The 15290-nt window shown below is 49.7% G+C and overlaps 1 protein-coding gene across 3 annotated transcripts in view; it reads right to left on the reverse strand.

Annotated features, from left to right (window-relative positions):
- Positions 1-15290, reverse strand: part of SLC38A9 (solute carrier family 38 member 9) — a 1177634-nt gene that overhangs the window by 955014 nt on the left and 207330 nt on the right. The gene's annotated exons all lie outside the window — the stretch shown is intronic.

The following is a 15290-nucleotide window of genomic DNA, read 5'->3' on the forward strand; positions in this document are numbered from 1 at the left end:
TTTTGCAGTACTTATGTTCTTACATGCAGAACCTTCCAACACAGTTTCCGTATTAGTCCGACCTTCTGTTTTCTTTAACAGACATAACTTAAGTTTGGCGATTCTAGGTTGTACCATGAACTTTCCTTGAGGGTCTCTGTTTCTTATAATGTGAAAAGATTTTGTGATCAAAAGCTTAACCTCATTTTATAGCCTTTTATAGGTATCTCAGAAAAAAGTGGTTTGGATTGCCAAATGTTGCTACTACTATAGGAAGTAGTCTTTTGTACATTTCTGGGACTCAGTCACCTAATAGGTCTTCCATTACTAATACCTTTCAATGGAATATTGCCTTCTGTATTATACCAATTAAAAAGTGTTCATCTAGTTCAAATCAAACCATAATACCACATGGTTGCAATACTCCTCTACTCTTATTAAAACGAACTTTCCACCATTCGCTAACCTGGTCAATAGCTCCACCAACAATGCAGACCTGCTATCCCTCAGGTTTTCACCATCACCCACATGTACCATCACCATAGATCTCATCTACCGCCCTCCCGGCCCCACTCAAAACTTTGATGACAACATCAAAGCCTCCTCAAACATTATCCTTTTAGGAGACCTTAATTTAGGCCTTCATGACCCTAATGACCCCCAGGCCATATCGCTGGCCAAAGCCCTTGAAACCCTAGGCTTGAATCACTGCATCACCAACCCTACTCATATGAAGGGCTGCACCTTAGACTGGATTGCAGACCACAACTGCCAGGTCTCAACCAGTGCCAAAACACCCCCTGCCCATGGTCGGACCATCGCATTATCAATTTCTCCATTCCACTGCACAAAAAGCCTAACCATATTGCCACTCCATTACCCCAACAGTCACATGCAGTTCTCAGAAGCTCACAAAAGAAAACATCATGCCCTGGCTGGACACTCCCTTCCTTAAATCTCCCTTCACCTCCGAACCCTAAGTCGCTAGTGGACATATAAAACTCAAGCCTATCCAAAGCAGTGAACACCAATGCCCACTAGTTCCTCGCAGAGCCAAACCCGTCAGACATTCCAACTCATGGTTAGCCCCGACCTTCTAGAATTGCGCAACAAGAAACACCAGGTAGAACTAATGTGGCAAAAAAAATAAAAACTCGGGACACCTTAAAAGGCGACTTCATCAAAATCTTTAAACAATACATATCAGCTATAAAAACTAAACCCAACTCCTTCAATGCCAGAATCTGCAATAGCAAATCAGACACTAAAGAGATTTGTACAATCTTTAGGGAGCTAAAAACTCCTGCCTCACCTCTCCCCACCCTCATCAAGGATGAACTGGTGGTCCGACATCCAAACGGCAATTCTAAACAAAATTGACACCCTTAACAAGAAAATCCTTAATCACCCAGCTAAACACAGTACGGACCCCCCATGCCCTAGCCACAAGCATCCCACCCACTTCCCCCAAACCTTGCATTGCCGAGTTTCTCTTCAAAGACTTATCAGAAACAGTCCTAAAAATAATCAAAAGCCTGAAACCCTCAAAATGTAAAGGAGACATTTGCCCAGCATCCCTCGAATATTTCGCAGAAATCCCAACCCCATTCATCACCGCCTTCAAAAAACGCATCATACTCTGCAAGCACAGTGCCTGCCAGCCTTAATGAAGCCTGGGTCCTCCCAGTACTAAAGGAACTATCTTTAGACCCTGCCATTCACACCAAATATAGGCCAATCACAACTGTCCCTTCCTACTAATAATCCTTGATCGAGCAGCCTACCTGCAAGTTCAGCATTTCCTTGAAACAAACCATATCCTAGGAATGCGGCTGTTAAGTGCCCAGCCCCGCGGCCGGGAGCGCGCGCGGGCTGGCGTGGTTATAGTAGGCCGCACTGCCTGTGTCGTAGTACCAGCCGGAGCTCAAAGAATACGCTGCACACTTAGCGAGGGTATGCCCCGGAACTGCCTCCCTGTGCTCGGGGGCGGGGCTTTTATTAAGACGCCCTGCGTCACCGCATAGCGGGACGCAGGGCGGATGCAACATTCCTCCTTTATTTTAACAAAACAACAATAACACGGTAGCATAAGATCACTAAACGGTAGCATAAGATCACAACAACCTAGCCAATATTCAGGAGACCACCCAGTCTCTACCGTCCATACACTATGGGCCAAACTGCCACACAGTCATTTAGTCTGGCGGGCGGTTTTGTAGCAGTTCTCAGACCGTATCGCTCTACTCGGGGGCTAACCCCCACTGTCCCACTGGGTGGCTCACCTTCGCTGTCCGGGTCCCCCAGATTCAGCTCGCTCTCCGGTTCCCAGGATGGATCCTCCAACCCTGCCTCATCCTGGATGGACACTGGCTCTTCTTCGCTGGGCTGACCTTCGTCTTCCTGGTGGCACTCGCCATCGGGCCACAGATTCTGTGGCACCGCCTTAAACCATGGCGCATTCCTCGTCACCTGGCGGCGTCCTCTTGTCACCGTCACCATAGTGCCTTGCCTGCTACTCACGGTCCATGGGATTTCTTCATATCTGGTGTCCAGTTTAGACTTCGTTGGATTTCGCAGCATAAACACTTGGTCACCCACTTGGTGATTGGACGGCCTTGCCCTCCTCTTGGCACTCATGTGGGCGTTGGCGCTCCGTCTCCTTTCGGTGTGCTCTTCTTTGACCTCATCCGGGGTCCTGCTAGGATGATGCGGAATGGAGGATTTGATGACTGTTCCAAACATGAGGTCTGCCGGCGGTATGCCTGTCATACTGTGAGGGGTTACACGGTAGTTCCTTAAGAAACGGTAGAGGTCAATCTTCCACGGGCTGGCATTCGCCTTGGCCACTCTTAACACTTTGTTAATGGTCCTCATGAAACGTTCAACATCCCCGTTTGCCTGGGGCCACCTCGGCATGATGTGATGGTATTTTATATTGAGTTCTTGCAGGTACTGTTTAAATTCCTCCCCCGTAAAAGGGGGTCCATTGTCACTTTTAATGGAGGTTGGCAAACCATGGGTTGCAAACATTTTCTCTATGGCAGGGATGACGACCTCTGCTGCTGTGGATTCAACTATTTCGACCTCTGGGTAGCGGGAGGGATCATCAATTGCCACCAAGAGGTAGAGGCCTTCCCGTAGCTTACAGAAGTCCATGCTAATGGCCTCCCATCGGGCGCGGCCACGTTCTGCTGACAGGATTGGTTCTGGTTCCGGTGGGGCCCCAGTTATCTGGCAGGACAGGCACGTGCTTATGAGTGTCTCGACCCAGTCATCGATTTGTGGGAACCATACCCTTTGCCTGATCCGGGCTTTTGTCCGTGCCATCCCTTGGTGTCCCTCTTGGGCCAATGCCACTATCCTGTCTTGTATGCCCAATAGGATAACGATGCGATTTCCCCTTAGCAGCAGTCCACTCTCAGTGATCGACGGATCCTGTCGGGCGGTGAACATGCCAGACAAAAACGTCTTCGCCTCCGTCGTTCTGTTGTGCGTGTGCTTCATGAACGTCTTCCAATCACCTGAAATGATAGCATCCTTCACCAGGTCACAACAAGGATCCCAGTGTGTCTCCGACTCAATGTCCTCGATGCTGACGGCTTTTGGTCTCATGGCACGTATCACCTGACATATATGCTCCTCGGTCTCTTCGGCCACTTGGACTTCTTGTGGGGTTGCTGCTCTAGGATGCCTTGAGAGAAAATCTGCCGGGTTTCCACTGCCCGGCTGATAGACCAGTTCGAAATTGTACTGCTGCAGGTGGAGCAGCCATTTGGTGATCCTTGCTGACGGATGTGACGACGTACCCATGAAGATGGGTAGTAAGGGTTTATGATCAGTGATCGCCGTGAATCGGCGTCCATATAAATATAGATGAAAATGCCGACACCCCCAGAGAACGGCGATGGCCTCTTTTTCAATATGAGAGTATCTCTGCTCTGTCGCTTTGAGCGCTCTTGAGGCATATGCGATGGGTCTTTTCTCCCCTTCTTTAGTTACTTGCATTAAGATGGCTCCGAGTCCTACTGGGCTCGCATCGACAAACAGTTCTGTAGGGAGTTCGGTGTTGTAGTACGCCATCTTTGTGTCGACAGACAGGGACTACTTGATGTTCTCGAAGGCCTCCTGGCACTCCTGTCCCCACTCCCATTTTGTGTTAACTTTGGTCAGGTCACGTAGGGGCTCCGAAAGAGTAGCCAAGTTTCGGATGAACCTGCCGCAGTAGGTGGCCATGCCAAGAAAACTGCGTACCTCAGCGGGAGTCGTTGGCGGGCTCGCGGCTTGTATGTCTGCGACCTTCTGGGGATCAGGGGAGATGCCAGTACCGCCAAACTTGTAGCCAAAAAAATGTAATTCCGGGTCCGAGAAATTCGCACTTCTTCCTCTGTATGGTTAAACCAGAATCTTCTAGCCTGCTCAGTAATGCCTGGAGTCTTTTGAGGTGTTCTTCCCTGTCAGGCGCGTGAATTAGAATGTCATCACTTACGTTCAGGACGCCAGGTATGCCTCTAATGACCTCTTGAATGGTTTGTTGAAAGACTTCGGCTGCTGATGATATCCCGAAGCTCAGGCACTTGTACCTTCGCAGACCTAGATGCGTTGAAAATGTCGTAACATATCGAGTCCCTATGAAGTTTGAGCTGATGGTACCCCGCCTTCAGATCGACTTTGGAGAACACACACGACCCCGTGAGGTCGGCCACAATTTCATCGATCGTCGGTGTGATGTGGCGTTCCCTTTTAATAGCCGTGTTCGGGAGGCGCATGTCGATGCAAATCCGGACTTTTCCGGGCTGTTTTGGCTTTCTTGTTACCACCATTGGGGAGACCCATGGTGTGGGCCCTGTGACCTCCTCTATGATGCCGGCGTCTTCCAGTGCTTTAAGTTCATTCTCCACTAGTTCCCGCATGTGGAAAGGTGTTCTCCTATGCCTTACTGCTCTGGGTTGTACCGACTCATCGATATGCAGTTTGATGGTTTTGCTTGTCAAACAACCTATTCCGTCTTGCAGCTTGGGGTATTGGCTTAGAATGTTTTCCACCTCTGTGACCTCATCAACATGGCTGATGAATTTGACCACACCCAAATCTTCTGCAGCGTCGCCACTCAGAAGGCTTTCAATTCCTGCTTTTACGACATAGACCTTCGACCATAGCGTGTTTTCACCATGGCCCAGAGTAGTGCGGAACCTGCCAACGACTGGTAGAGGCTTCCGGCTGCCGTATGCAAACAGCGTGTCTGTGCTCTTCAGATCTGGTTGAGGGTTTAGAGTCTGAAATATGCTTGTGGGCATAACGTTCACTGAGGCACCTGTGTCGATGGTCATCAGAACTTGCTGGTTTTGGATGGTGACCACGCACTTTCGCCTTCGGGCAGATTTTTCTGCGGTGCTTGACCCTGGTTCAGCGCAGACACCAGGTAGACCTTCCTCCCTTTTGTCGTTTTCCGTACCAGGGTCACGTTGTATGCCTGAGACATCATCACCCTCTTCCTCCGTTGAGGAGTTGGCAGCTGCGACCCTCCTTGCGCTGGCCTGCTTTTTCTTCTTGGTTGCGTTCTTTTCCTGAAGGTTCTGTGAGGGCTGTGTCGTCGTGCCTGCTGACCTGCATACCTTCGCATAGTGATCCTTCCTGCCGCATGCTCCGCAAGTAGTACCTTGCGCGGGGCAGTTTCGTCAGCCATGTCGCGGTCCACCACACCAACCGAATTCTGTGGGCCCCGGGCCGCGCGGTTGCCACCTGTTGTGAGCATAGCCCCCACTGACCTTGTCTCTTGTGACTTGTCTGTTGGTGATCTGGGACACCATGGCTGTGGTGAGAGCGGGTTGCAATTTGTGTAGCGTGGCCTCCATCTTGGCAGCCCTGGTGTGTGCCAGTTCCCTTTGTCGTCCCAATTCAAGGATCCGTTGCAGGGGGATGCCTTTCTCACTAAGTACCAGCCGCCTTAGCTTTTCTGAGTGGAGGCCATTAATGATTTGCCTCCGGATCTCTTTCTCCACATTTGTAAATTCACAGGACATGGCTAACTTTCTAAAGCGTGTGTGGTAGGCATCAAGAGTTTCATCCACTGCCTGAACGGTGGTGCGAAAAATAAATGTCTCATAGTCCGGGTTTAGTTGTGGGAGGAAATGTGCCGTTAAAGCCTCTTTTGCACTCACATATACATCTTGGCCGTCGTCAACGTTTAGGGAATTAAAGATGCGTAGTACCTCATCGCCCACACTGAGCAGCAGGTGTGCCTTCATCTTTCTGGCCGTCGTTACGTCCCTGCATTCCATCGCCATTTCCAACTTTTGGATCCATAACTGCCATCTGGGCCCGCTCGATGATGGATCTGTGAAGGGGTCAAAAGGTTGGACCAGTGCTGATGAACCTCCTTGTGGGCGAGGCTGTGGTGATGCCATTAACAAGTTTGCCGCGATTCTTGACAGCATGCTGGGCCCAGGAGTGGATGTTCCGGCCGCCATGTTGTCATGTACACGTACCGTCTAGATGCGAGTCCTTCAGAGTTGTGGCACGGCACCGTGGTAGTCAAAGGTCCAGCACACCTCAGCTGTTCCCCTCAGATGATGCTGGTGCAACTTGTTCTGGGCCTCACTTGGAGTTTGCTGCAGCTGACTCTGGGGAGGTGTATGTTGGACAGGTGGCTCCATGTCGTGGCTGTGGCAATTCGGAGCGTTGTAATGTATTTTTGGTGAATGGATGGCACCAACGGAGAATAACCGGAGAAAAACTTTTTTTGGGTGGGGGAGGGGGATCAGGTGCGCGGCCCCCCCACCGGGTGTCCAAAAATGTGCGCGCGATGGTTGCAAGCGTGATTATAGTAGGTCGCACGGCCTGTGTCGTAGCTCCAGCCGGAGCTCAAAGACTACGCTGCACACTTAGTGAGGGTATGCCCCGGAACTGCCTCCCTGGGCTCGGGGGCGGGGCTTTTATTAAGACGCCCTGCGTCACCCCGGCAATCTGGCTTCCGCCCCGGGCACGGCAGAGTGTGCCCTGCTCGACCAAAGCCCTAAAAAATCTCAATGAATTTTACACTGCCTTCTAGATTGACAACATCGCTATCTCAGGCTCCACCTCTGAAACCCATAGGGGTACATGCCTCACTCACCATGTCCCGCAAAGTGAACGTCATTGCCTCATCAGCAGCCTACACCACCAAGGTCTTAAGCAACTGTTTTTGGAGAGGAAGGGTCTGGCAGCGTTTAACTGTTGCCTGTGCCATCATTGGATCGAGAATTGATTCTTGCAATTTCCTCTTTGGAGGCACTTCCTCCAGAAAAATCAACAAACTCTAAGTAATTCAAAATAACGCCCTCCGAGCAGCCCTAAATATCCCAAAGAGAGAACATTTCTCAGAGGCGGGAAGAGATGCCCACTGGCTATCCATTCAAGACTTGTCCATCACCCATAAGTGCCCATCTATCCAACACAGCCACCCGAGTACCTCTCTAAAAAATTAGCCAAAGCCCACTCTACAAGACCCACCAGACCACCATACGCTGACCGCCTACTCCTACCCAAAGTTAAACTAACCAAATCTGGTGTCTCTGGCTTCCTCTACCTAGCAGCCAAACAGTCTCCTCAGTCAGAGCAGAACAATTTTATTGGGTATTTTGCAAAGCACTAAAAACACAGCCATTTTCCTAATCTTGAGCATCTTCTGTGCCCTGCTCTTTAACCCTCAAGTATTACATGTCAATGTATTTCTTGGATAACCAAAAAGTATTGTATGATAAACATATTGCAAATAACTTGTACCTGTAACAGAGCCTCGATGCCTCCGGGCTGTTTGCGTGCTTTATAAATGAAATAAATAAAACCTTATTTAAAATGTAATCCATATGGCTGTACTTATTCCCGCTTGTATGGGTCACAGGTTCTTTAATATCCTGTCCCAGGTTTAACAAACAAAAAACACAGATATAATAACACATTTTTTTCCAAGTATACTGGTCATGCCTTTTCATACATTTTCTGAAGGCCCCAACTTTGGTTGTTCATCAAGTACCTGCAGGGCTTCGAACTGGAAGTTAAAATCTCTCAATACTAGCTTTCTGAACCTCACTCTCATTGGTGATCTCTTATTACATATAATAATGTTATGTTCATTACGCCTTAATCCTCCCGAATCAACAGTCCACAAATCACTACAGTCCTTACTCCATATTAAGGGGCCTGCCCCTGAACAGCCTCTCACTGTAGCCAATGATGATCCCTCTTCTCTTTCTATTAGCATGCATACAGGTCCCATCCCTCCTAACCCACTTCCTGCCTCTATCAGCCAATGCTGAGAAAACCAGTCTGGGAGCCGGTAGGAGAACTGTAAGAAATGTGGTGGTTCAGGAGGATTAAGCAGTAAAAAACATCACCTCACTTAAAAGGACATTACAGTGGCCACCAGGGGGCGCACGGATGAGCTCCTACTCCGTGTGAGCTCCGTCTCCGTAGGTACGCAACGTGATCAGAGCCCCCACATCGCGACCCCCCCCGGAAAACGAACAAAGAAAAGAACATCTGAAGACCCCCCACCACCCAGGAGAAAACCCAACTGAAATCGGACCAGGGAAAACCAAGAAATCATTGTGCGAAGTTTCAGAACGCGGGACAGCGCAAACGTGAAAGTAGAACGCCGACGGTCCTACGCAGCGGCTCGGAAGCGAGCCCCCGGAGACAGCGTAGGCCCGGAGAGGCGGCCCACTGTGCACCCTCCCCGACCCGCCGTGTGTCCCATCCAGAAGCGGGGGTGCAGCGGTGTAAAGGGAGTTGTGGACAGCTGACCGGCGAGGACCCTCCGATTGTGCCCTCCAGCACGCGGACAGCCGGAATTCGGAGGAGGCCCTTCCATTACCAAAAGGTAGGCGACACCTCCCGACACCCACGGAGCAGAGCAGCCGCCGCGGCTGCGGTGCTTGGAGGAGCCGTGTCCCGCAGGTGGGCGTCCTGGGCCCGGTGGGAGGAGCGGAGAGCCACTACACGGTGTCCCCACCGGAGGGTTGCCACCCCCGATGGCCGGTGCTCCGGCACGCGAGCTGCCGTAATTTCCACTTTGTGGAAAGCCCCAGAGGGAAGAGGGACTGGGCACCCATTAGGCAAAAAAAGATCACTGAGGCCACAATCTCCTCATTTGCTGCCACATCGGACAGCTATAGAACGCCTCAATTTTCAAGTACTGCACGCCGCCCCCCACTCGAGGGGGTATCTGAGATTTCACGGCACAGACCTCCGCACACTGCAGGTTTGCCCCGTGACCCACGGGAACGCCCCATACCTGGAGTGACCCCGCCAGGACCACCAGAACACCCAGTTAATACCAACAAAATATAAGACGCCACTCACACACCGTAGAGAACCACGTGGAAGAGGGGATGAGACCACGCCTCATACCATCCATGCGCACCCACACGGGACCCCACGGATGGAACCATAACTACACTGGGGCGTATACAAAGATACTCCCCCACAACAGAACGAAAGGAGACATTACACTCTCCTCGGACCCCTCACCGAATTTAGCCGCACAGGGCCACCCAGCATAAAAATCTGTGCTGCACTCCTATAAGAAGTGACCACAACGCTCATGTATGAATTGGGAGTCCTCCCACAAAAACCCTGACCACGGGTAGACCGGACAGCACGCAAAGCTACCAAAAGAGATCTAAGTACTCCGCACCAACCTCCCACCCACCCACACAGTAGACTGCATCACCGGCCAACAGCCTGGAACCACTCTACAGCCATCCGAACACACTGTGGTCCAGAGGGTTGGGCCCCCAAACTAGGGGCGTTTGCCTCCTCTGACACAACAATTACCCCATGAACACTAACAGCAAACTAGCCAGATAAGCATATACCCCACCCCTCGTGGCCTCAGAGTATAAAAACACAATGTGGACGGATGCCTCGGAGACAGGTGCAGCAGCCACCAAGGGCGACATTGCTGCCCTCCTGAACGAAATAGAAAACATGGGAGCCAATTTAGGCGGTAAAAAAGAAAAGATTACACAGAGAATGGACAATATTGAAGAGAGACTGGAAGGGGTCGAGAACAACCAAGCCTCCATAGACACCCTTGAAACCCAAATGGACCTGAGAATATGGGATATTGAGAAAAGTGAGGAGGAATTTTGCTTAAAAATTGATATTTAGAAAACAGAGAAAGAAGAAACAACCTACGGTTTTTCAGCATTCCGGAGCACGAAGTAGAAACAGAAAAAGATCTTTAAAAAAAAAGTAATCCACAACATCATCAAACTCTTGACGGCAGACAAATACATCGATGAGCCCAAGACAGAGAATACACAGGGACGGAGGTCCACCAGGTGGCCCAAGATCAGTACTTGCCAGATTCCATCGATAACAGGATAGAACCAGGATCCTGGAGAAAGCCAAATCAGGGGCCCTCGGACCCTTGGGGGTGCCCAGATAACTATCTTCCAAGACCTATCCTCGCTTACCTTGGCCTTGAGACGCCTCTGCAATCCACTAACAAAATGGCTCAAAGAACAAGGTACTAGATACAGATGGGGATACCCCTTCTCCCTCAACTTTGAACACTGAACCAAAAGAATACAGTTGCGTACAGAAGAAGAGATCCGAGACTGTACAGCGGAACTCCTTGGAACGGGCCCAAGGGAGAGGGGTCAAGGAGGACCCAAACAGAATAGAACGAGGTGGGAACTCCAGGGACCAAGAAGAAAAAGAGTAAAGGGATCAAGAAAGTACAGACGAGGCAACAACACTCCAGATAGTGATAAATGAAGGAAACATTCCAATAGTCCGTATCCAAGTGGCTGGAAACTCAGAGACTCAATGAGAGCGACCGTCAAGATCTGATTGAACCATAACTCCTAGATAAGGGGCCTGACCCGTGAAGGGGTCCCCCATGGTGAGAGTGGTGGAAAAGCAGCTGCGACGGACCGCAATACTCCTTGTATTACTCGATATCCTTTTAAGAATGTAACTACTGAGTTTAAGTGTTCGAAGTGTGGGGGGCGGGTAAGGGGCTCAAATGTTAAATTGTCTGTATTTGCATTCAGGACCGTGCGGTAACGGTTCCCACCAGTGGTACGACGCCAGACTGCCATTCTTCATCCAGTCCGAATCGGACGCCACCAAAACAAGGATGAACACCCTCTACAGAAAAGTTAAAGAGGGAAAACAAGTATGGACTGAAGGGGGTAGCGGATAAACTGAGGGAGGGGGGGTGGAGGGACTTAAGAACAATGAAACCCAAGACACTCAGACACATTCAAAAGAAGACCTTGACCTCATTGGCATCCACTGACAAAGAAAGGAACCCAGTGAATGAACGAAGACAGCACTTCAATGGCTAATATTGTGGATACAGTAAGCGACAGGCTCGGCATAATTACGATTGGAACACTAAGGGCCTCATTACGAGGTGGGCGGTAAGGGATTACCAGCACCGGTAATCCCTTACCGCCCTACTACGAGTTCCCTTTGCGGGTCCTTCCTTAACGCCTGGTGTTACCAGGCATTAAGGGCAGGACCCGCAAAGGGACTTCAGAGCTAATAACGGTACCGCAATTTGCGGTACTGTTATTAGCGCCTTCCCCATTCCCATTGAGCCCTATGGGGGCTCAAATGGGAATGGGGAAGGGCCCTGGTGAATGGGGAATTACCGGTACTGCCAACCTTGGAATGGGCCGGTAATAGCTCCATTCACCACGGCGGAGTCAGTAAGGTTCTAATAGCGCCATGGCTACCTCCAACCTCGTAATGAGGCCCTAAATGTCAAGGGACTCAACTCTCCAACCAAAAGATCCCTTGTGACCAGAGAATTCAAAAGGGCGGACCTCGACATACTTTTCCTACAGGAAACCAGATTCATTAAAGGGGAAGAAAGAAGGGTGCTGTTCACAAGAGCAGGTTTCTACAGTATATAGTCCCCAAAGTCATGCTCGAAGCAGAAGGCAAAGTGATCCTAGGAGGTGACTTCAACATGTGGGCAGACCCAACACTGTACAGACAATCTGGCAATCCACAGGCGAATAACCCACCCGAAGCCGGCCGTTCAGAAGTAATATATATGATGGACACCTACAAACTCAGACGCATGGCACCATATGAACCCCCACCAAACAGGCTTCACATTCTATTACGCACCACATGTTACATATACCAGAATTGACTACATATATCTTACGCTGGAATTAACGAAGGTCGTATCCACATCCAAAACACCCCCCATAACCTGGTCAGACCACGACATGGTAACGGCCACCCTCAGCCAGATGGCACTCCCTACAGAAGCTCGAAATGGCGCTGTAACGAAACTCTCTTGATTTTCCGGGAACAACTTGAGAAGGACATTGGCGAATACTTCCAACAAAACAACAGAGGCGAGTCTCAAAAAATATGGTATGGGAAGCAGGGAAAGTCACGTGGAGAGGCATAGTAATCAAGGAAGGAGCAGCAAAGAAGAGGGAGCGGCATCTGATGGAAAACACTCAGAAATGAAATAGCTAAATTAGACCGTGACGCCCAATTGCCGACACTGGGAGAAGGATAAAAATAGCAGAAGCGACCAGTAAGAGGGAAGAACTCCGCCAACTGGAAACCGACCAAATTGTGTGCAAACTCCAATATTTGAAGCAGAGACATTACGAGAAAGGACACAAAACAGACGCACTGCTCGCAGCCCGTCTGCGTGGACAACGCCAAGAAAGATGGGTAGCAAACATAGAAAATGAACACGACTCCCAAGGAAATCACCATGCCAACATCCCCGAAGCCTTTGCCGATTTCTACGAGAACCTGTATACTTCAGATATCACATCAGATGAGGAGGCAATCACAGAATACATGAACAACATAACAATCCCAAGTCTATCCCAAGAAATAGCAGACGCCTTGGATGCCCCATCACAGATAAAGAAATAGAAGATGCAATTAAAAATCTCCCAACAGGAAAAGCCCCCGGAAACAATGGCTACACGGCAGGATTCTACAAAACATTCATAGATACCCTCCTCCCATTTATGGTCGAGCCCTTTAACCATATCCTCCAGACCGGCTTTGCACCCGAATCCTTCTCTGAAGCACTAATTACGGTCATCCCCAAGGAAGGCAAAGACCCCAAGCATTGTGCATCCTGTCGCTCTATCTCTCTCCTAAATATTGATGCCAAAATGTACACAAGGGTCCTCATTGCAAGACTCGAAACGCTCCGACAAGGAATCAAAGCTGTATACACTATGCCTCGTGCATCGGTGATGGTAAACTCCCAAGTACTCTCGCTGGTTCCCGCTGAGCAAAGGCATGAGGCAAGGATGCCCCCTTTTAGCAATACTGTTCGTCCTATCACTGGAACCTTTGGCTCAAAAGCTCAGGACAGACAAAGGTGTTCAAGGATTGCGAGTACACGGAAGAGGATACAAATTGGCCCTATACGCAGATGACATCTTGCTCCACGTACAAAACCCGAAGACGTTGATCCCCCGTGCAATCCACATCATTGAATATGGCTTACTATCTGGCTTTAAAATTAACAGAACTAAATCCATCCTCTTCCCACTACAGGAACTCACCACGATGCAAGAACAAGGACTCGAACAATTAGGCCTCACCATCGGAGGTCCGACACTCAGATACCTGGGTGTCAACCTGACGAGGGATGTCGCTGACATACATCAAGCCAACTTCCCCAAACTCCTTACCGCACTCCACGCAGACCTCACAAAGTGGCAGCCCCTGACAATTTCTTGCATGGGGCGCCTGAACACCATCAAGATGGACAGCCCTCCACGCTTCCTGTATTCATTCCAGGGCCTCCCGGTAACGATTCCAGAGGACTTCTTCAAACAAGTGAAAAGGGCAATTACCGGATTCCTGTGGGCAGGAAAGAAACCCAGAATACCCTATGGAACACTCATATTACCCAAGGATCAAGGAGGAGTTGGCCTCCCCGACAGAGCAATACTATCAGGCGGCCCAGTTAAGAATCCTCGTCCCTCACCAAAGAGACTCGAAGGACCTGCAGTGGGTACAGCTAGAAAATGATCATTTGACCCCCGTGACACTCTCAGAATGGCTATGGGTCCCCACACCAAGAGTCACTCGAAGATTACACAACCACCCAATACTGGGAACCATATGGAACATATGGAAGGAAGGAAAAGGAATGACCGGAGTTACCACATGGCCTTCCCCCCCCTGAGCCACTTATGGGCTCTGGGCGTCAGGGAAGAAATCCCTGAACACCCCAGATATCAAACCTGGCTCGACGCGGGACTCGAAGGGATTGGACAGCTATGGAGGGAGGACAAGTTCATAGCAATCACAGAACTGGAAGAAGCCATCCAATTCCGATCTTCCTTTACGTACACTTAAAGGGCGTCCTATCCAAATGAGAATGGAAAACCAAATACACAGAGAGCTCACAGCATTTGAGAAAATTCTCGAAACCACCACCACGAATAAAGGCCTGATAGCACGCATGTACAGCGCGCTGATCACCAAAGACCAGAACCCGAACTTTCGCCTGAAAGAAAAATGGGAAACAGACTTTAAGAGAGAATTTGACCAACAGGCATGGGACACAATCTGCAAAACACCTTACCGAATATCAATCGCTGCACAATACAAACTACATGCAATAAAATTTCTTCACAGATGGCAGTATGATCCCCACAGACTATCAAAAATGTATCAGACCAACAGCCCACAATGCTGGAGACAATGCAGGATGAGCGCCAACTATTGGCACATGTGGTGGGACTGCCCCAAAGTCGGCATATACTGGAATGAGGTACTCGGTTGGATTAAACAAACTGACGGCATTGAAAGAAACCCCACTCCCATGCTGACGTTATTCGGCTTAGATGAACTAATCAGGGTAAAAGGACTAGCATCCTCGCTAACTATTAGCGGCAAGACCCGGCCTCGTCATCAAATGGAAATCTCCATCCCTCCCTGAGAAAAAAGAATGGATCACCATCGCAACAAACATCATGACGATCCTCCACGGAAAAGCAGCACGCCAGGAAGAAATCTGGAGTGACTTGGCCGCACCATACGTCGCAAAGCGGAGACAAAGACAATCCGTAGAATCTGAACCACCATAAATTACACAATTGTCCGAGGCCTGGACATCTCTCACCAAACTACAGACGAGGCCTGTCGCTCGACATGAACATATACAAAACATCTGAGACAATCATCACAACGGTCACCGAACATTATTCACATGCAAGCCAACGAAAGCGATGAAACTGAACGCCCGTCTTGGGCAGGGGGAGGGAATGACCAGAACATTTTCTAACCCGACAGGGATCAAAAAGTTACTA

Source organism: Ambystoma mexicanum, chromosome 6p (genome assembly GCF_040938575.1).
Source record: "Ambystoma mexicanum isolate Mex_15411 chromosome 6p, UKY_AmexF1_1, whole genome shotgun sequence".
Taxonomy (NCBI): Eukaryota; Metazoa; Chordata; class Amphibia; order Caudata; family Ambystomatidae; genus Ambystoma; species Ambystoma mexicanum.